At 65.3% G+C, this 21236-nt stretch overlaps 1 protein-coding gene across 2 annotated transcripts in view; it reads right to left on the minus strand.

Annotated features, from left to right (window-relative positions):
- The window catches only part of Gse1 (Gse1 coiled-coil protein), a 234180-nt gene that overhangs the window by 120866 nt on the left and 92078 nt on the right, over window positions 1-21236 (minus strand). The gene's annotated exons all lie outside the window — the stretch shown is intronic.

A 21236-nucleotide genomic window follows, 5' to 3' on the forward strand; every position in this document is an offset into this window, starting at 1 on the left:
GAACCCCACTACAGGACAGGGGGGCCTGGCACAGCACACAGCGACTCCCCGCTCAGCAGGTCCGAGGGCTTCACCCTGGGGGCGCAGAGCAGGGCTGGAGGGACGGGAGGGGGCGTCCTGGGAACGGGGGTGGGGGGGTAGGGTAGGGGGCGCGCTGCTCATTCCTATCTTGCTGTCATGGCGCTTCCATTCTCCTGCATGTAAGGTCTCGATAAAGCTGCTTTTTAAAAACCACTTAAGGCTCTGTGTGTGTGTGTGTGTGTGTGTGTGTGTGTGTGTGTGTGTGTGAGAGAGAGAGAGAGAGAGGGAGGGAGGGAGGGAGGGAGGGAGGGAGGGAGGGGAGGCGCAGCTGGCTGCCCGTCGGCTAGCTGCATTGTCGCCTTTGGCGGCAGCCCCGTGGGTGAACGGTATGGTTACTGCTGCCTTTGTGATCGTTGGTGAGCACCAGTGCCCACTTGGTAGAGGAGACGGAACCAGAGAAATCAAGCGACATCTCCGAAGCCCCACCGGAGGTCCCCAGCCTGGGTCACAGAGGCATTGCTCAGATTTCCGGTCAGGCCCCTGCCCCCCAACTCTCCCCGCAGCAGGTGGCCTGACAAAGCCTGGTGGCCCGGGGAGCCTGTGGGGCACAGGGCGGGGCCCCTGGTGGGGTTGAGGAGCTCAGGCTCCTCCCAGGCCCAGGCCACCACCCAGGGAGGCCGGCGCTTTCCCAGCACCCGCCTGGGGCTTTGTTTATCTGGGCCCTTGCAGGCCTGGAGCCAGCCGGAAAGGGCGGTTAGGCCGGGAACAGCTGCCTGGCGCCTCTGGAACGGCTCAGATGTGGTGCGTGGTGGGGGCTGCGCCCGCACCTCCACAGCTAGGTGACTCGGGGCCTCCATCAGAGCCGCAGAGAGCAATTAAAACGAGAGGAAAAACAGCCCCGGTCCTCCAGGGGGCACCTCTGGGGCCAGCTGCTCCAGGCTCCCAAGTGGAGGCGCCGGGGTGGGGGCCGGGCCTCGGGGCTGCACAGGGCCGCGTGGGGCCGGGGCCTCCACCGCGCCTGCCACCTGCCTTTCACCGGGTCAATATTGACGCCCAGCCTGGCTCTGGCAGGAGGCGGGGCGCGGGGGGGGGGGCGGATCTCCACTCCAGCGCTGCGTGGAGAGATGAGAAATTGCCTTCCTGACCCAAAACCCGAGTTCACAGCTGCTCTTCATTACCGCTGCTCCTGGCGGCCTGGGAGGCGAGTGGGGCTCACCTGTTAGCACCAGCTGCCGCCGCGGTTTCCTGCCCGGGCAGCGGGCGGTGGAGGGGGGGCGGGCAGGGGGGGGCCTGAACCCTCCCACGCGCTGCCCGCTTAGCTTACATTCGCTGGGGCTGGAGGAAGGAAGAGCAGCTGGATGCGCGAGAGGTGGAGAGGAGGGTCTGGGCAGAAGGTGCTGGGTAACCCCCCCCAGCCTCGGCCTTTGGGGTCCGTGGGGTGCTCCTCAGAGGCTCCCGTTCCCCCGCAGCCGCCCACTCCGCCTGTCCACGGTTATTTCCAAAGCACAGCAAGGCACGGAAGCACAGGGTGTTGGGAAAGATCTAGAAGGCCCCCTGGGGTCAGGCACAGGCACGTGTCCAAAGCCTCCAGTAGCTGGGCCTGGGGCAGCCGGCAGGGTCATGCCTGGCCCCGGGCAGCTCTTCCCTGAGGCCGCGGGGTGGACGGGTGGTCCTGAGCGGGGCACCCCAGCTCTCTGGGTCTGAGGCACACGGCCCCATGCTGCGCCTGCCAACACTGGCCCCATGCGCCTCACACCCATGCGCATGCTTAGGAGGCTGAGGTCCGAGGATCTCGGTTCAAAGCCAGCCCAAGCAGGGAAGTCTGTGAGACCCTCATCTCCCATGAACCACCACAAAGTCAGAAGTGGAGCTATGGCTCAAGTGGTAGAGCACCAGCCCTGGACACACATAAAAACAAAACCCTAAGGGACAATGTGTTGAGTTCAACCCCGAGAACCAGCACAAAAGAACAAGGCAGGAGGCTGGCAGGGCTGCTGTGGGGCTGAGCGTGGTGTATGCCCACACCGGTGCCCGGCCTCGGGGTAGGAGGGCAGCCGGGCATGGGCCACCCCCTCCCAGGGCTCAGAACACATCCACAGCCTCTGCTTCCCCCAGGAGAAAGCGGAGCTCAGGAGGCCGGAGCCCCATGTGGGGCGTGGGGCGTGAGCCCTGCACAGGAGCTCCCCTGCCTGGGGCACAAGCCTGGGGACCCCTGGGTCTGATGGCGGCCGGGAGAGTCTGTGGGGTTTAGAAGGGCCTGCACCCTTCTTCAGAGGCGGGGGAGGAGGCCGCCGCGCTGGAGGCCGCAGAGGGAGGCCTCCACATCCCGCCTGAGCACAGAGGTCAGCCGGGGACACGCAGCCCACAGAGCAGCTGTCTGTGCTGGGGGAGCCGCGCTCCTGGAGGGCAGCAGGCAGGCTGGGGAGGAAGAGGCGGCGGCCCCGTGGGCACAGCAAGGCAGGGAGGGCGGCTGGGCCCCCAGGACCCGGGGCAAGGCTCTGAAGGGAGATAACTTGTCAAGGACACCGGAAGAGAGCACACAGAATGACCGGCCCTGCTAGGCCCTGCCACTGTGGGGCTTCGGGCCTCGGGGCGGGGTGAGAGTGGGGTGAGGGCCTGGGGGGGGTGGGGTGAGGGTGGGGTGAGGGCCTCCGGTGGGCTTCGGGCCTCGGGGTAGGGTGAGGGTGGGCTTTGGGCCTCGGGGCGGGCCTTGGGGCGGGGTGAGGAACTGGGGACCCAGCACCCCGGGCTGAGGCGGCGCTCTAGGCCGGGGAGAGCCGCCCTGCCGCCTCTCCTGCTTCTCCCTTTTCAAAACAACACTTTAACATCTCCACAGCCCTGACGCTGGGTCTCGCTGTGCGGCCAAGGCTGGCCTCGAACCTGGGACCCTCCTGCCTCCGCTTCCCACGTGCTGGGATTGCAGGGCAGGCCCTTGGCACTCTGGCTCTGCCCACGCTCATCGTGGAGCTTGGGCTGAGCCCAGGCCGCCGCGGCTCCAGCAGCGCAGGAACAGGGGGCAGTGGCAGGAACCGGTAGGAGCGCAGATGCGCCCTCTCCTCGGAGCCTCTGCGGAAGCCGCCATGGGAAACTGAGGCACAGGGCCACTTCTTACAGAAGGCCTGGAGGCAGCCAGGAGGAAAGCAGGTCACCTTAGCCTCTGGCTGGCCCTGAGGCTCCTGGGGGCTCAGACACGGGTCCTTCCCAGAAAGGATGGCAAAGTGACAGCTGGTGGGGTGGCAGCCGGGCGAGGCTCTGCGGCACGGTGGCCGGTGGGGGATGAGGAGAGAGCTGGCGATGAGCACCGCAGCTGACATTCACATCGCACGCGCCATCCTGCCCCAACTGCCAGGTACGCACCAGTATCTGCCTACTTCACACATGGCCAGCAGCGATCCAGAGAGATCAAGAAACTGACGAAGGACACACAGCCATTCAGTGCTGGTGCCAGATTCTGACAGCACTGGCCTACCCCCGACCCCAGCTATGAGAGCCCCAGGAAGTGCCAAAGGCCTCAGGAGAGGGCAGTAGGAGCTGGGGAGGGGGGAAGGGGAAGGGAGGGAGGGCAGTGGTGGGGGCTCTCCCTCCCGCCTGGAGAGACTCGGCGGCTGGCCGGCTCCCCACGAGGCCAGGCCTGCAAGAGAGGCAGAAATCTGTCGTTAACGCGGTGCCAAACCCGAAGTGGCTGCTCCCGCACCGCAATCCAATAACGCGCGCGTCTATTTATCATCCTCGGGGCTTTTCATCACGGTGCAGATGGTTGCTACCTTCCCAAGCGCGTGAGCTCCGCCGCCGGCTGCCAGCGCCCGCCACACACAGCTCCACGGGGCGGGATCTGGGCCGGCACCTGCCAGGGACCTGGGGTCCGCGGCCCCCTCCCCCAGGCCGGGCCCACCCCGGGGGCCCTATCCTCGGCCCCCTCCCTGCAGCTCTGCCCGGTCAGCCCCGGTGCCCCGTGGGCCGGCCACAGTTCTCGTGCCGGAGAGGCGGCTACGCGTGGCCCCGGCCTCCCGGTGCCCTGAGTGACCGCTGACCTGGGCGGATGGAGAAGCAGCGAGGAGCCCCGGGAGCTGGCAGGCACCCCACAGCACCCGTGCCCGGCGGCCGGGTGCAGGGGCGGCTCAGCCTGTGTGGAGAGGCGGCGGCAGGTGGCAGCCCCGCTGGGCATCCTGATGTGACCACAGCCATGGCCGGCGGCGGGGAGACCACATGAGGGCGAGGGTGGGGTCCCACCCCGGCTCCCCTCCCGGCTCCCCTCCCGGCCCCCCTCCCGGCCGGAGATGCCCACTTAGAAGTGGGGGGCCGAGGGGGCACCGGGGTGGGCACGGCAGGTCCTCCCACCCCCCAGCGCCGGCTCTCTAGCTCAGGACCTGCGCCCCACCCCCAGCCTGCAGAGCTCAGGCCACCAGGACCTTTGTCTCTGGGACTGTGGCCCTGAAGCCCAAACAGCAGAACTCCCGCCTGGAGCAACCAAAAGGCGTACAAAAGACCCACGGCCACTGGCACAAACCGATGGCCCCCCCTCAGGGCCTTTGCGCATGCGCGGGCCTCCTAGGTCGCTTCCGGGGCTCCCGGGGCTGGTGCTGGGCACTGCCAGGGCTGTGGCCTGGCCGGAGGATGGCGCTGCCGCGGGCTGGGGCCATGCTCCCTCCTGGAGCCAAAGTCAGCACAGCGCGGCCTCAGGCCGCCCGGAGGCCAGGGACTAGCCGGCCCGCCACCCCCACACGCCGCAGACCATCTCAGCCCGGCCCGGCCAGCGCCCGCGCCATCCCGCACCAGGAGCCCCCGGGCAAGGCCTCGGGACCCGGGTACAGACTCCCCAGGGCGGGCGCGGGCCCAGACCGGCTCTGTAACACTGCCAGAGCTGCGGACAGCAGCTCCAGCCACCCCGTCCGCATCCTGAGAGTCGCGTGAGGACGCCGCGTGGAATGCACTGTCATGTCGCTAACGTCACGGACACTCAGGACACCAACAAAGGCAGGGCCAGGCCAAGCTGTACGTGCGCGGGACCTGGGACCCTCACGTGAGGGCCAGCTTCCTGCAGCTCCTGTGCCTCCACTCCTGGCACTTGGCGGGATATAAAAGTATTTCTGCCTCTCAACCATTCCTCGGTCAGGTGCTAGGATCTAGCCTCAGTTTACCCCAAAGCAGACTCTACTTCCTACTCCAAACTGCCAATGTGCCCATGGTACAAGGCCCAGCCCTGCGCCTACCTCCACCCTGCCCCGGCCCCCCACCCCACCCTGGCCCCTCCAGCCCTGCCCCGGCCCCCCTCAGCTCTGCCCAACCCCTCCCCCACCCCACCCCACCCTGGCCCCTCCAGCCCTGCCCCGGGCCCCCCACCCCACCCTGGCCCCTCCAGCCCTGCCCCAGCCCCCCTCAGCTCTGCCCACCCCCTCCCCCACCCCACCCTGGCCCCTCCAGCCCTGCCCCGGCCCCCCACCCCCACCCTGGCCCCTCCAGCCCTGCCCCGGCCCCCCTCAGCTCTGCCCCGGCCCCCCACCCCCACCCTGGCCCCTCCAGCCCTGCCCCGGCCCCCCTCAGCTCTGCCCAACCCCTCCCCCACCCCACCCCACCCTGGCCCCTCCAGCCCTGCCCCGGCCCCCCACCCCCACCCTGGCCCCTCCAGCCCTGCCCCGGCCCCCACCCCCACCCTGGCCCCCTCCAGCCCTGCCCCGGCCCCCACCCCCACCCTGGCCCCCTCCAGCCCTGCCCCGGCCCCCGTCAGCTCTGCCCAGTGTGCCCCCCACGGGCCTGCTCCAGCCCTTCCCCAGCCCCCTGCCCGGTCTTCTCAGCACCCCAGGGAACTCTGACCTCTCGCGACCTTAAAAACTTACAGCTTCAGAGAATGAGACCCAGCCAGACTAGCCATGTCGGTGACCCCTGACCCAGACAGGAAGCCAACAGAGCCGCTGGCGGTGATGACCCCAAGCCTTCACTCAGGGGCGGCTGTCCAACGCCAGGGCTTGGGGTGCCTACTCGAGCCGGATGTATGGAAACTTCCAGAACCCAAGGGAAGCTTCTCCCAGGGAGAGAGCAGGCCACCCAGGGGTCCCTCTGGGCTGGGCTGGGGACAGTTAGCGGCCATCCCCAGGTCCCCAGGCCCGGCTGGCCTTGAGCTTGAGCAGGCTGCACCCCTGTAGCCTCTGGCATTCCCGCCCCACCACTCACTCCTGCAGCCCACGCTGGTGCTCGGGGACGCAGCAGGACGGTGGGCGATGGCCCTGCCCAGGCGGGCACACAAGGTCAGGCAGCGGGCGGGCAGGGCGGCGTCTCCGGGGCCCTGTGCACAGGGCTGGAGGCCAAGGCAGAGGTCCTGCGGCAGGAGTGCGAGCAGGGCTGCCCTGAGGGAGCCAGCGCACGCACGCATGCACACGCACACACGCATGCACACACGCACACACGCATGCATACAGACACGCATGAATACATGCGTGTACGCACATGCACGCACACATGCACGCACACGCACATGCACACACACCCATGAATACATGCATGCACACACATGCACGTACACACATGCATACATGCACACACATGCATGCACACACATGCACACGTGCACACGTGCACGCACATACCATGCGCACACACATATGCACGCGCATGCACACATGCACACATGCATGCACACACATGAATACATACACATACACACGCATGCACGCACACACATGCACACACGCATGCACGTGCACACGCACACATGCATGCACGCACACACATGCACACACATACCACACACACACATGCACACATGCATGCACACGCACTCACGCACACATGCACACATGCACGCACACACATGCACACATACACATGCAGAACACCACATCCGTGTGTATCTGCTTGCCCTGTGCCTGTGCGCGGGCTCATGAGCCTGTGTGTGCATCCATGTGTGCATGCGTGTGTGCATGGTGTGCACACCAGTCCTGGGGCTTCAACTTGGGCCTGGACGCTGTCCCTGAGCATTTGTGCCAGAGCGGGCGCTCTACACTTGAGCTACAGCTTGGCGCTCTGCTTTTTGCTGGTTACCTGGAGATGAGTCTCACAGACTTCTCTGCCCAGGCTGGCTTTGAACCTCAGTCCTCAGCTCTGTCTCTGGAGTAGTTGGGGTTACAGGCGTGAGCAGCAGCACCCAGCCTGTGTGCACATCTTCCTGCATGTGCACACGTGTGTGCACTGCTTGTCAGGGCACGGACACCAGGAGTCAGAGGAGCCGTGCGTGTGTGTGCGAGAGTGCCCGCATGCCCCCACCCCTGCACACTGAACAAAGCCCATCTCTCCTCCAGCCGCCATCTGTCTCTCTCCACTCGGCCATTTGAGCAGAGTTGGGGGGGGGGGGAAGACGACCCAGCCTCCCAGGCGGAGCGAGAGCAGATGGCAGGAATCACAGCCTCAGTCAGCCCCGGGAGGCTGGCGCCCGGGGCAGCTGCCCGTGGCCTGTCCACCCCGGCCCTTCCCAGCCATCTGGGTCCAGGGCAGGCCACCCCGCGTCCCTGGCACCAACCCTTGTCTGGGGATCCCACCTTGAGTGGCCTTCCGCCTCGGACACATAAATCACGCCGCGGGTCAGCGAGGGGTGAGGACGTGGGGCGGGCTGGGCCTCCCGGGGCCTGCGGAGAGCAGTTTCCAGGCGACCTCTGACGGCTGCTGCCTGCCCCGACCCCAGCGGGGTCAGGAGGCCACGCTGGGTGGGTGACCCTCCCCAGTGACCGTGCTGGCTGGGTCCCAGGTTTTCATCAGGGCAGCGTCCAGCAGCGGTGGACGGGCAGGGCCGGGCGGCGCAAGGCCGGGTGGCGCATGGCCGTCGCGTCCATGCATGGCGCCAAGCACAACCCCCGAAGACGCCTGCCCGTGACACAGGCTCAGAGAGGCTCGGCCGCTTGCCCACGGACACACAGCTGAACGGTGAGCAGGACCTGGGATTCAGACGTGGAGTCTGGGGGGGGGGGGGGCTTGCGTGGACACTGGGCCAACAGCACCCAGCGGGACAAAGGACGGCCCCAGAGGGCTGTGCGGGCAGCTCCTCCTGGGCTGGGGTGCCCTCCCTCCCCGCCTCCCCACCCAGCACCAAGCCAGGGCCAGGCAACGTCAGGCTTTCTAGAAATATGCAGAACGGGAGGGCGGCCCTCCCGAGTGGGCTCCTGCATCTGGCTGTGAACAAGCCTGAGGCTCAGCGGGACCCCAGGCCTCCTCGGGAGCCCCCAGGACATCAGACAGCCCGGAGGCCGCCCCGTCCCTCCCCTGCTTAAAGGCAAGTTTTCAGGGTAATCCCCCCCCATCTGCCTGGAGACAAATGTGCAGATGGGAGGGGGGGAGGGGAGGAGACGGCTCACACCTCTGAGCGCGGTGCTGTGGGAAGTGACCCGCAGTGGCCCAGCGGCTCCCCCTGCCCATCCCAGGCCAGCCCAGCCTTGGGTGGTGACCGGACAGCTGTCCTGGGGGCGCAGTGGGCCTGGCTGGCCACGAGGGCTCCCCTCCTTTCCCACCATGTCTTGACTCTGACCCCTCAACACAGAAAGACCACGCTCCCAACAAACTGCAGGACATCATCACAGCAGGGTCCACGGGGCCGAGGCCTCGCAGAGGGCTGAGCTGTGTCCTGCGTGGCCGGCGTCATGAGCTCTCTGGGCCGCTCCTCCACCCGCCAAACAACGGCACGAGCCGTTCCTCCGGCACTGCTTAGGCGATGGGGTGAGGTCACAGGAATCCCGTGACAGAGCCCTGTCCCCTGGGGGCTGGTCCTCCCACACATGGCGTGACCGCCCCAAGGCCCCGCTTCCTGGCCAGGGACACGGCGCTCTGCCCCACAAGGCCACGGCCACGGCTCCTTCCTTCCACAGCCATCCAGGGCATCTGTCCAGGCTGCCCAGCCACTCCATGGCCGTCCACCACCCAACCAGTCCAACCGGCATCTACTGATCATCTACCCATCCGTCGGTCTACCCACGACAGTCCACGCTCACTGTCTGCCACCTACCCACACTGCTCAGATCCACCCGCCGTCTTTCCAGCTACTCACCAAGACCTACATACATATTGAAGCCATCCATCCATCCACCCACCATCCCTCCTTCCAGCCATCTGTCCATCATCAATCATCCATCCATCCATCCACCATCCATTCACCTCTCTCCTTCCATCTATTTGTCCATCATCCATCATCCATCCATCCACCATCCATTCTTCCATGCCTCCTTCCATCCATCTGTCCATCATCCGTCCATCATCTACCCATCATCCATCCACCACGCATCCTTCATGCATCCTTTCCTCCATCTATCTATAGTTCATCTTTCCATCCATTATCTATCCTTTCCATCAACCATCTTTCCATCCATCATCCCTTCCTCCCTCCTCCCATCCATAACCCATGTATCCATCAAATCATCCACCATCTATCCCTCCATTTTCCTTCCTCCCTTCCTTCTTTGCTTGCTTGCTGGCTTCCTTCCTTCTTCCCTCCCTGCCTGCCTGCTGCCTTCCTCCCCTCCCTCCCCCACCATCTGCACTCAGCCTTCACCTGGTCACGCACGGACACGAGCGCCGGGCCGCGGTGGAGCCTGTGGGCGGCAGAGGACCGGGCAGGGCGTGTGGGAGGACAAGCGCGGGAGGGGAGGCTGGGGCTGTGGCCAGCGCAGGCGGCCACGCGGCGCCGCGTCTTCATCCCACCCCGGTGCGAGAGCTGCCTTTAGGCACAGCGAAGACTACAGAAAGTCACAAAAGACACAGGAGAGAATGCACCAGCCAAGTGTAGGAAGGGAGGAGGGGAAGTAGGGAGGAGGGGAGGAGGGGAGGAGGGAGGAGGGGAGGAGAGAGGAGGGAGGGAGGAGGAGAGGAGGGGAGGAGGGAGGAGGGAGGAGGGAGGAGGAGAGGAGGGGAGGAGGGAAGAGAGGAGGAAGGTAGAGGGAAGAGGGGAGCAGGGAGGAAAGAAGGAGGGTGGAGGGAAGAGGGGGAGGAGGGTGGAGGGGAGGAGGGAGGAGGGGAGGGGAGTGGATGGAAGAGGGGAGGAGGGGAGGAAGAAGGAGGGAAGGAGGGAGGAGGGGAGGAGGGGAGGAAGGAGGAGGGTGGGGGGGAGGAGGGGAGGTGGGTGGGGGGAGGAGGGGAGGAGGGGGGGAGGAGGGGAGGAAGGAGGAGGGAGGAAGGGAGGAGGGTAGGGGAAGAGGGGAGGAGAGAGGAGGGAGGAGGGAGGAGGGGAGGAGGGAAGAGAGGAGGAAGGTAGAGGGAAGAGGGGAGCAGGGAAGAAAGAAGGAGGGTGGAGGGAAGAGGGGAGGAGGGTGGAGGGGAGGAGGGAGGAGGGGAGGGGAGTGGATGGAAGAGGGGAGGAGGGGAGGAAGAAGGAGGGAGGAGGGAGGAGGGGAGGAAGGAGGAGGGTGGGGGAGGAGGGGAGGTGGGTGGGGGGGAGGAGGGGAGGAGGGTGGGGGGGAGGAGGGGAGGAAGGAGGAGGGAGGAAGGGAGGAGGGTAGGGGGAGGAGGGAAGGAGGGTGGGGGGAGGAGGGGAGGAAGGAGGAGGGGAGGAAGGGAGGAGGGTAGGGGGAAGAGGGGAGGAGAGAGGAGGGAGGAGGGGAAGAGGGTGGGGGGAGGAGGGAGGAGGGTGGAGGGAAGAGGGGAGGAGGGAGGAGGGGAGGAAGGAGGAGGGAGGGGGGAGGAGGGGAGGAGGGAAAGAAGGAGGAGGGGAGGAGGGAGGAGAAGGGGAGGAGGGATGGAGGAGGGAGGAGGGAAGGGGGGAGGAGGGGGAGGGTGGGGGGAGGAGGGAGGAGGGGAAGAGGGGAGGGGGAGGAGGGTGGGGGAAGAGGGAGGAGGGGAGGAGGGTGGGGGAGGAGGGAGGAGGGAGGAGGAAGGGCCCCCCAGCACCTGTGGGGAGCTCAGGTGTGGACTTCACTCTGGCAGGGCCGGGGTGGGCTAGGCGTGCACAAGCAGGCGCCTGGCCATTTGAGCCGTGCCCCCACCCTTTTTGCCTCAGCTGTTTGGTAAGCCGGGTCCTGCCTGGGCTGTGGTCGCACCCGGGCCTTGCACCCGGGCCTTGCACGCGGCTGCACGGCAGCGCTGCCACCGCAGCCAGTGTGGTTGCGATGGGGTCTCGTACACCTTTGCCCCAGCCTTGGGATTGCAGGCGGCACCCCTACACCCGGCTGAATCTGAACTCAATCCCACCGTGCCCTCGGCTCCCTGGTGGAGGCCCTGCTGCCCACATGGCAGCGTACGACGGGAGCCGATGACAACCCGGGGCTTCAGCAATTGCCTATTAGTGGGTGATTTGTGCATCGGGATGAGGGATCCCCCAGGAGGCTGAGGGGGGGGGGGTCAAGGCCACGGAGCGGGGTGTTCCTGGCACCTGCCCGGCCCCTGCTGCGTGCAGGCCTAGGAGACCCCCCTGCAACCCCGCCACTCATTAATCTTGATGAGTTTTCTGCTGAGTGTTCTTGCAAACGCTGGCTAATTGCAATTAATCACTTACCGAAACAGATGTCAGGCACAATGGGATGGGGGAGGGGAGGGGAGGGAGGGCGTGGCGGCGGAGCCGGGGGTGAGGGCCCAGGGGCCTGCTTCAGCCCAGGTGGCCCAGGCCCTCTGGGTTGGCATGGCGGTGCCAGTCAAGGTCAAAGGTCAGAGCTGAGGACTCCACACTGCCCCCGGGTGGCCAGCGTCCAGCCCTGAGCGCCAGGACGGTGGGCTGGGCCGGGGAGGGCGTGCATGCTGCTGATCTGCAGAAGCCTAGGAACTGTATTTCCACAGGAGGCGCCGGCGTTTAAAACCCAAGATTCAAGTCCCGGGAAGGTTGAGGAAGAAGGATCGCAAGTTCAAGGCCAGCCTGAACTACACAGCTGGCCTCTGTTTCACAGCAAATTAATAGAAAGAAGTATAATCAAACCAGGCACCGGAATGCTCACGCCTGTCACCCCAGCCACACAGGAGGCCGAGATCGCAGGATCACAGTTCAAAGCCAGCCTCAGCAGGGCCATCTGTGACCCTCACCCCCGATTAACCAGCAAAAAGCCAGAAGTAAGCTGTGGCTCAAGTAGCAGAGCCTGGAGATAAAAAGTAAAGGGACGGCACTAGGGCCTGAGTTCAAGCCTCAGGACCAGCACAAAAGTAGATAAGCAAATAAATAAAATAAAGCCAGTGTTGACTGGACAATGTGGACTTCCGGTTCTTGGGCTATGCAAAGGCCCTGCCCCTGCCGTGGGCTGGCCACGCTGGCCCTGCTCACAGTGAGGCCCGGATGCCGGACTCAGACAGAGCCCCTGCGGGCCAGGGCTTTCCGGCCTGGACCCTGCCCAGCGGACGCCCAGGCCCAACCCAAGGCCCCGCCCCGGGGATGGGAAACCAGGTAGGACCCACCCTGGTGCCTAGAGCCAACAATCAGCCCACGATCAGGCAGGGAGACGGTCAGTAACACACTCAACCATGCGTGTCACCAGTGACTCAAAGCTCTAGCAGAGGAGCCCAGAACATGGACACAGTGCCCCAGGGGAGGAGGAAAGCCTCAAGCCACACTGATACGTGCAGTAGGACGCATGCCAGGCACCAGACACAGCAAGCGCAAAGGCCCTGGGGCAGGTCCGAGGAGCAGGGAAGGGACTAGTTGACTGGAGCAGGCTTCCTCCATGAGGAATGGAGGCGCAGGGCTCCTCTTGCCCCCCTCGCCCCCCCTCGCCCCCCTCACCCCCGCCCCCCCCCTCGCCCCCCCGCCTCCCCGCCCCCTGCCCCCCTCGCCCCGCCCCCTGCCCCCCTCGCCCTGCCCCCTGGCCCCGCCCCCTGGCCCCCCGCCCCCCCCCCCCCCCCCCGTACCAGAGCCGCCCGGGAGGGGGCGGGGCTCCTGTTCTGGGTCAGGTTTCTGGGCTGCAGTTTAGCCCCTGGCTGGACCCTCCCGCTGTCCCTTCTTCCTTTTTCCACTGGCGCAGGGAGTCCTGAGATACTGAGCTACACCCACGAGTGGCCTCACCCCCTGCCTCAGTTTCCCCACCTCCAGCAAAGGGATGAGTGAGCAGGAGAGGGCCTCAGGGTTGGACATTCGGATTCCACTGGGCAGAGCAGCGCCCCGTCAGCGGTGGCGGGGGCTGGGAGGGCCTCCTGGTCCCCTCGGGGGCCGGTGCCGGGTGCCCACCCCGGGGGGAGCATGCCCGGTGGTATTCCACCGCGGGGTCCTCCCCCACGGGGCCTGCCTGCCACGCTGACCCCAGCCTCCGAGACCCCCCAGGCCGAAGCCCCGCCCACCCCCACCCCGTCTCGGGGTGTAGCTGCTTCCTGCAGGTGCTTCCTGTACGTTACCTCCTGCCACGTTGGATCCCCCAAAACGCGGTTTGCCAGTGCCGCGTTTCACCCCACCGCGGCGCCGTGTGGGCTCCCAGCCCCCCACCTCCCAGAGCAGCAGCTGCCAGACAGCCGTGTCCCATGAGCACCAGGGACACCGGAGCCGGAGCGGCTCCCCTGCCTGCCTGCACCCCGAGAGGCCCGCACGTGTTCAGATGAACACAGCGCGCGAGGCTGCGCCGGGCAGCCCGTGGGGTGAGCGGCTCCCCACGGCGGCTGCCAGCGACAGCTGGGCGGGCAGCGGCAGAGCGGAACATCTGGCGGCCGGGCGGAGGCTCAGCGGGCACGCAGCGATCCGGGCTCCGGAGCAGGTGCGCACCAGGCAGCCTGGGCCGCACCACCAGCTTCGGGTTGGTTTAAAGTGTCCAAGTGTGATCCTGGCGGGCCGCGGGGGAGGAGGCTGGGGGAGCGGGAGCAGGCTCAGGGCCAGTCCCGGGTGTCTGTGGGGTGAAGGCCCGGCAGCCTGGTCAGGCGAGTCCACCCTCGTGGGGGCTCCCGGGCGCCTGTGCTGCAGCCCAGCCATCACAGCGGGTGCTGGCACCCCCCAGCCCCCACCCCGCCTGCCAGGGGGCGCCGGAGGCCTCGGACGGGAGGGCGGGGCCGCTGCCCGGCCAGCTGCTGTGGGCTGCAAGGCGGGCCAGGGCTGACCCAGACAGGCCATCAGGCTGCAGGCCCTGGAGCTGGAGGCCCCTGGTGACGCGCAGCCCACGCGGAGACTATCAGAACCACCAGCCGAGGCCGGGCGCCGTGGCTCACGCCTGTCATCCCAGCCACTCGGGAGGCTGAGATCTGAGGATCCCGGTTCAAAGCCAGCCTGGGCAGGAACGTCTGCAAGACCCTCACCTCCAGCTAAACCACCAAAAAGCAAGGGGGGGGGGCTGTGGCTCAAGGGAGAAAGCTCAGCGCCCAGGCCCTGAGTTCAAGTCCCAGGATGTGTAACCTGCGGGGCGCTGGTGAGGATGGAGCCCACACCTCTGCAGGTGCATTGGGGGCGGAGCCCCGGGCAGGATGGACAGGCTGGGTGTGGGCCTGGGATCTGGGAGGGCGTGGCTCCCTGCCCTCCCCACACGGAGGGACGGGCGCTTCCCGCCCCAAGGGTGGCAGAGGCCCCCTGAGCACGGGCCCACAGGCCCGGGGTTCGGCTCCCACCGGCGTGGCACCGGGGCCAGCCCCACCTTCACGCCCTCGAGGATGGAGGGCAGCGGGCAGAGAGCAGGGCAGGGGCCCCGGGGCGGCTGCGTGCAAGCCACCACGTTCAATGTCAGCTCCGGGATTTGGACAACAGTTGCCCAGAGAAAGCAGCGGGGCGGGGAGGGTAGAAAGCTAAAGGCCCCCCCCCTCGGCAGAGATTCCCCAAGCCCTGGGCGCCATCCCCAGCCCTGGGGACCCCCCCCCATCTTGAGCACCTCGCTGGTTGGGCCTGAGGGCCTTTGTACCTGCAATGCCCCGAACCTTCAATCAGGCCAGGGGATGGCGGCTGAGCAACCCCAGCCACGCTCCCCCACTCACCTCCCTGCCCCCGGGCTGCCCCTGCCACCTGTCCCCCCAGGAGCCACATCCCTCACTCAGTGGCTCCGGGGCGCCCCCAGCTCCTTCCCCACGGAGCTCTTACTGTCAGTCTGGCAGGAGCGCCGCGCGGAGTCCTGACAGCCCGGCCGGCTCATCTTTTATTCATGCCGATAATGTCAGCGGAGGTGTCTGCAGCAAAGTCACTTAACCCATTAGAAGGAGCTGCGCGGCCGCACCACCACGGAAGGCTGCCAGGTGGGCGGGGCCCGGGCCCGGGCAGCGGGGGCACGGGGTCCCCTTCCCGGTAGAAGCTGGCGTCCTCCCCACGGAGGGCCGGGCCGCAGGGAGCCCCGGGCCTTCCTCCTGGCCACATGCCTGGTGAGGATGAGGACCGAGCCCAGGGCATTGTGGGGACTGGAGGCCACAGGGCCCTGCTGCCACCGCCAGGGTCACACAGAGCCGTCACCGCCCAGGGTCACGCAAAGCCGTCACCGCCAGGGTCACGCAAAGCCGTCACCGCCCAGGGTCACGCAGAGCCTTGCTCTCCACGCTAACCTCCTCGTTTCTTGGGGGGCACAAGCCCTACCAGATGGAGACCCCACAAGAGTCCTTAGGGAAAACCACCGAGTGCAGACACACACACACCCCGCTCCCAGCACCAGAGACGGCAGGCAGGATGAAAAGAACCCACCACGGAGCCGGCAGCTCACGCCAGCTCAACACTCACAAAGCTGAGATCTCAGGATCACAGTTCAAAGCCAGCCTGGGCAGGAAAGTCTGTGAGACTCTGATCTCCAATGAACCAAAAAGCCAGGAGTGGAGCTGGGATCCAAGTGGTAGAGTGCCAGCCTAGAGCTAAAACGCACAGGGACAGTGCCTGGGCCCTGTGTGAAAGCCCAGGACTGGTACTCACACACACACACACACACACACACACACACACACACACACACACGCACACACACACAGGTGTGCGCATGCACACACACGCACACGCACACATACACAGACACACACACACACACACAGGTGTGCGCATGCACACACACGCACACGCACACATACACATAGACACACACATACACACACAGGTGTGCGCGTGCACACACACAAGTGCGCACACACGCACACACACAGGTGCGTGCCGCACTGGCGTAGCCTTCGGTTTACTGCACATATGTGACTTTCTAGCTGAGGGCAGTTGTTGGAGACGTGGCTCTTGCTGAGTGCTTGGCTTGGCCCTGCCCCTTCCTGTGTCTCTGCTTCTCAGGGATAGTAATGGGGGGGGGGGGTCAGTGTTCACTGTGACTTTAGGGGGCTCATCTCCCAGGCCTGGGCTCCCCACACACGTGAGAGTCAGGGCTTCATCGGGGGAGGACAGCCTGCTCCCCCAAGCTCCCCACACAGCTTCTCCCTCCACCAACACCCCAGGCTCAGGGTGTAAGGGCATCCCCACCACTAGAGGCGCTAGCACCCCGATATCATTCTGATCTCACAGGGGAAGGCACCGAGGCTCAGGGGGCCGGGGTGGGGTTGGCCAGTGGGTGCGGGGAGGGCGCCCGCTGGAGGAAGTGGAGGCCGCACAGAGCCAGGCCCCAGTGGGCACCACACTCTCCCAGGACCCGCTGGGGGCTTCTAACGCCACTGACCACAGCCTGCCGGCCACTGCTACGCCCGCTGGCCATGCTAACCACAACCTGCCCGCCACCCGTGACCCTGATGCCTTAGAAGGCCCAGGGCCCCAAGTAGCACGGGCCACCAGGCCCTCTGCTGGCCACCCGGCCCCCACGTGGGGCTCCACACAGAGGGAAGCCACAGCGTGGGATCACGGGTTCCACCTTGAGAATTTCGGCAGCCCCTCCAGGCCGCCTTGCCCTCCCTGCCCCCCCCCACTTGCTGGGAGCCCCGGTTCCAAGAGCGGCTCATATTTAATAACGCAATTTATATTCCACTCTCAACATAAACTATTGTAAAGGCGCTCTAATGTAAAAATACATCTGGCTTGTCAATAGTTTATCTTCTGAATCCGCATCTAAATCCCTGGGCCTTTTTGACTTATGGCCGCGCACTGTCTAATGAATAAAAAGGTGGGAATTATAGGCCTGGTTTTAATGCTTATCATAAAATTAGACGGTAGTTGCAAAAGCTGCATTCTCCTGCCCACCACGCAGCGCCGGCCGGCCATAAATAAAGTGTATTTAATGTATCCCAGGGCTGCTCAACCCGGAGCCAGTGCCTTACCGCCGGCCTTCCCCAGTCCACCACAAGTTCAATGAAGTGATAACAGATCCATCATGTGAATTTATGTGAACTGTCTCCTCCCGGAGCGGTGGCCTCCACACTGTAAATAGCCCGCCATCCCTCCAGCAGACCTGCCTGCCAGTAAAACTGTCACCGACAGGCTGGAGTGGGCACCTTCCGGACAGGGTGCCAGCCATCAACTTCTGGAGGATGGCCGGGGTGCCGCCCCTCCCCCCCACCACGGGGCCATCGGCACAGCAGGAATGGATCCTATGAATCTTCCTCCGAACGCCAGCACCTCAGGTCCCTGTCAGCCAAGGCTGCCAGAGACAGGGGAAAGGGTTTTGCCAAGGGCCCTGGCTGGTTGGGACACAGGGCTGGGCGGAGAAGCAGATGTGGGGGACCCTGCTGCACACCCTCTTCCTCTCCTAAGGAAGCAGCAGCACAGAAGCTTCCAGAAGCCAGGCCTGCCATGACAGAACCTAGAATTATTATTGTTGTGGTTATTTTGCCAGTCCTGGGGCTTGAACTCAGGGCATGGGCTCTGTCCCCAAGCTTCTTTTGCTCAAGGCTAGCGCTCTACCACTTGAGCCACAGCGCCACTTCCAGCTCTTTCTGTGCATGTGGTACTGAGGAATCGAACCCAGGGCTTCCGGTATGCTAGGCACATACTCTACCACTAAGCCACATTCCCAGCCCAGAACCTAGAATTCGTAACTGTAGACCAAAGGTTCAGCCTGCAGCGCACTGTCTGGGCTGGCTTTGTGGACGGTGCTCGGTGGGGACACATGGGGCCTGGCCAGCTTGGACCGAGTCCAGACCTCAGCATGTGGAGGCCACTCCGTGCTCCAAGCAGTGCTCGGGGCAGTCAGGGCTCTGTGACACGACCTCTCCCTGCCAATTTGGTCTGTGAGCGTGAGTCTCGCCTGTCTCTGTGCCCCGGACTGGGAGCAGGCAGGGCGCGGGGCCCCAGCGGGGTAGAGGACCGGCCTCCCACTGGGATGGGCTCCCTTGGGATGGAGGTCCCGGACCCCTGGGCTGCTCCAGGATCCTGTGGCATTCTCCAGGACAGACTGAGGGGACGGGGCGGCGGCCGAGGTCCAGCTCCTGTCCTACCACCGCCATCCAGCAGGGGGCGCGTGGCCTGGGGGTGGGGAAGGCCTGGCACACCAGGTGTTTCCCGCACGTGAGTGGCCAGTGCCGTGGGGTGGGGAGCGAGACGTCTCCTCATGCCCCCGTCCGCACACAGGCTGCCATCAACACCGGGCCGCGTGAGCCGGTGGGGCGCGGGCATCCCCGACGCCCTGGGGCCCCAGGAGCCCCCGCCACCACACGGAGGGTGCCTGCCCCCCACAGACGCCCAAGACAGGCCCGGCGGCGGGCGGCGGCAGAGACGGGGCGGCAGAGGCGGAGGGGCACAGCCATGGGATGTGAAGAGTTAGGCCGGGGCCCCTCTGCCGGTGCCCAGAACATCCCGCTCCTGAGCCTCCTCCTGGGAAACGCAACCTCGCTCGGCGCTCAGACGCGGCCCTGGGTCCTGACTAGCGACCCGCTGCACCCTGCACGACTTCAGGGCTGACTTCTGTGGGCACCATCCCTGGAGACCTTCTTGAGGCTGGTCACGGCCATGCCCGGCGTGGTGGCCCGGCGTGGCCCTCCCTGCCCCCCCACGGCTTGAGGATGCTGCCACGGAAGACCCCACTCGACACAGGTCCTGCCCCACGCATGCCGGGAGTGGGAAAGGCCGTGTGGAGCCGTTGGTTCAGGTGACGGTGGCATGGTGGGCAAGGGGGGAGGGGGAGGGGGTGTGAGAGCGGCCCCCGGGACACCACCATGCTCCCAGACGCCAGAAGACCAAGCAACCCACCAACCAACTCACCCCGTGCACCTCGGCTGAGACGCCAGCTGGGAAACGCAACCTCGCTCCCGCAAACGGCCCCGGCTCCCAGCCCGCTTCACCTCTGCACACTGCCTGTCCCCCCAACCCGCTCCAGCCCCCCCCCCCCCCGCCACCTCCGGTGGGAAGTGTCCCCAGGTCCCCCGCATCCTCGGGCTGTTGGGAAACAGCCATTCGCCGGCCTCCCTGCCGGGCTGCCTCCCTGCCGGGCTGCGAGCCGGGGCCGTGGGCCTGGGAGCAGGGCGATGGACTGCTGCCCACGCTTCGCACACTTAGGAACCCGAGGCGCGCAGGGATGTTTGGGCCACGGCGTCTCTGGGCTCCAGTTTCGAGAGCACTGCCACCACAGGCTGTCCTGTGGAGTGGGCGAAGGCACCGCAGGACGCAGGCCCCGGACCCCGGGGGGCCTGGGGTTTGGGGAAGGCCATCCACAAGCCCGGATGCAGACTCCGAGCATTCAGCCAGCCGCAAACACCAGCTTAAAGTCCTTTGGGGAAACGGAGGCACTCAGATGGAGCCATGCAGCTGCCCTCCTCCCACGCGCCCTCCCCCACCGCCTGCTAGGCCCCAGCCCTGGCCACACCCCAGCCTCCCACCAGATGGCTGCCACGTCCCCCCACCCCATGCGGGTGCCCACGGGGATCGGACCCCCCCCCTCCCCAGTCCTCCATCTGACTCAGGGCCACCTCGGACCCCCGGGGCCAGGAAGCCAGACCCAAGGTCCCCAAGGGTCCCTCGAGGGGCAGCGACCCCACCCTACCTTGTCAGAGCCGACCTAATCATCGCGCCTCTGGATCCTCCCCGCCAATTCCCTCCATTTCTATAAATAATGTAGAACCTTTTTATTTACTGACAGGTTGTAAAAGTATCGGGGAGAATAATGGGAAATCAGGAGCTTCTGAATAATGTATGCTAGACTCCCCCCTCCCCTGCCCTGCCTGCATGGTGGGTGCCCCCCGTACCCCACAGCCGGGGCCTGCGGGGCCAGGGGCTCTGCTTTGGGATGTTTAACCTCTTCCACATGATGTTTGTGTGTTCAAAGCCAGGTCTCTGCTGCTACCCCTCCCAGGCACAAGCACACACAGATGCAAAGACATCCATCACACACACACAACCACTGAAACACACAAAACCACACAGCCACTCAACCACACTGACACACACGGACACACAAACACCATGACATCAGCCGCACACAAGCATACGCAGACAACCACTGACACCGTCACAACCAGTCACACACAGAAGCACACAGACGCAACCACACCCATCACACACACACACACACACACACACACACAACCACGGACACACATCCCAACACAGTAATACACCACACACACACAACCACGGACACACATCCCAACACAGTAATACACCACACACACACAACCACGGACACACATCCCAACACAGTAATACACAGACACACAACCACGGACACACATCCCAACACAGTAATACACACACAACCACGGACACACATCCTAACACAGTAATACACACACAACCACGGACACACATCCCAACACAGTAATACACACACACACAACCACGGACACACATCCCAACACAGTAATACACACACAACCACGGACACACATCCTAACACAGTAATACACAGACACACAACCACGGACACACATCCCAACACAGTAATACACAGACACACAACCACGGACACACATCCCAACACAGTAATACACACACACACAACCACGGACACACATCCCAACACAGTAATACACACACACACAACCGTGTGCAACCATAACTACCCAATTACACCCACAGACACACACACAGCACACCCAATCGCATGTGCCTGTACCTGAACGGCAGCCGGGTGGGAAGGCTGGCGGAGGCTGGTGGCGAGTTCCCGGGTTTCCTGGCTTCGGAAGGGTGAGGAAACCCGGCAGACGCTGAACGGGCGCCGGCCCAGCCAGGAAAATTCGCCAACCACCAGTGGCGGGAGCTGTGGGCGGCCAGGCCTGCCTGGCGCTGTGGGCCAGGGCTGCGGGGGGAGGGGCGGGGGAGGGGGATGGTGACCGCGTCCAGGGGGAGCAGGAAGGTGACGCTGACGGACAGCAGCAGGGACCCTGAGAGCAGGTCCATCTGCGGGGGCCGGCCTGTGAGCTGAGCCCTCCGCCGCCGTCCTGCCTGGCTGGCGGCTGACCCCACGCCCAGGGCGGTGGCGGGTACCGGCAGGGGCTCTGGGATCCCACTCCACAGATAAGAAATCTGAGGCACA

This window comes from Dipodomys spectabilis, unplaced genomic scaffold (genome assembly GCF_019054845.1).
Source record: "Dipodomys spectabilis isolate Male_0828 unplaced genomic scaffold, ASM1905484v1 ptg000628l, whole genome shotgun sequence".
Classification (NCBI taxonomy): domain Eukaryota; kingdom Metazoa; phylum Chordata; class Mammalia; order Rodentia; family Heteromyidae; genus Dipodomys; species Dipodomys spectabilis.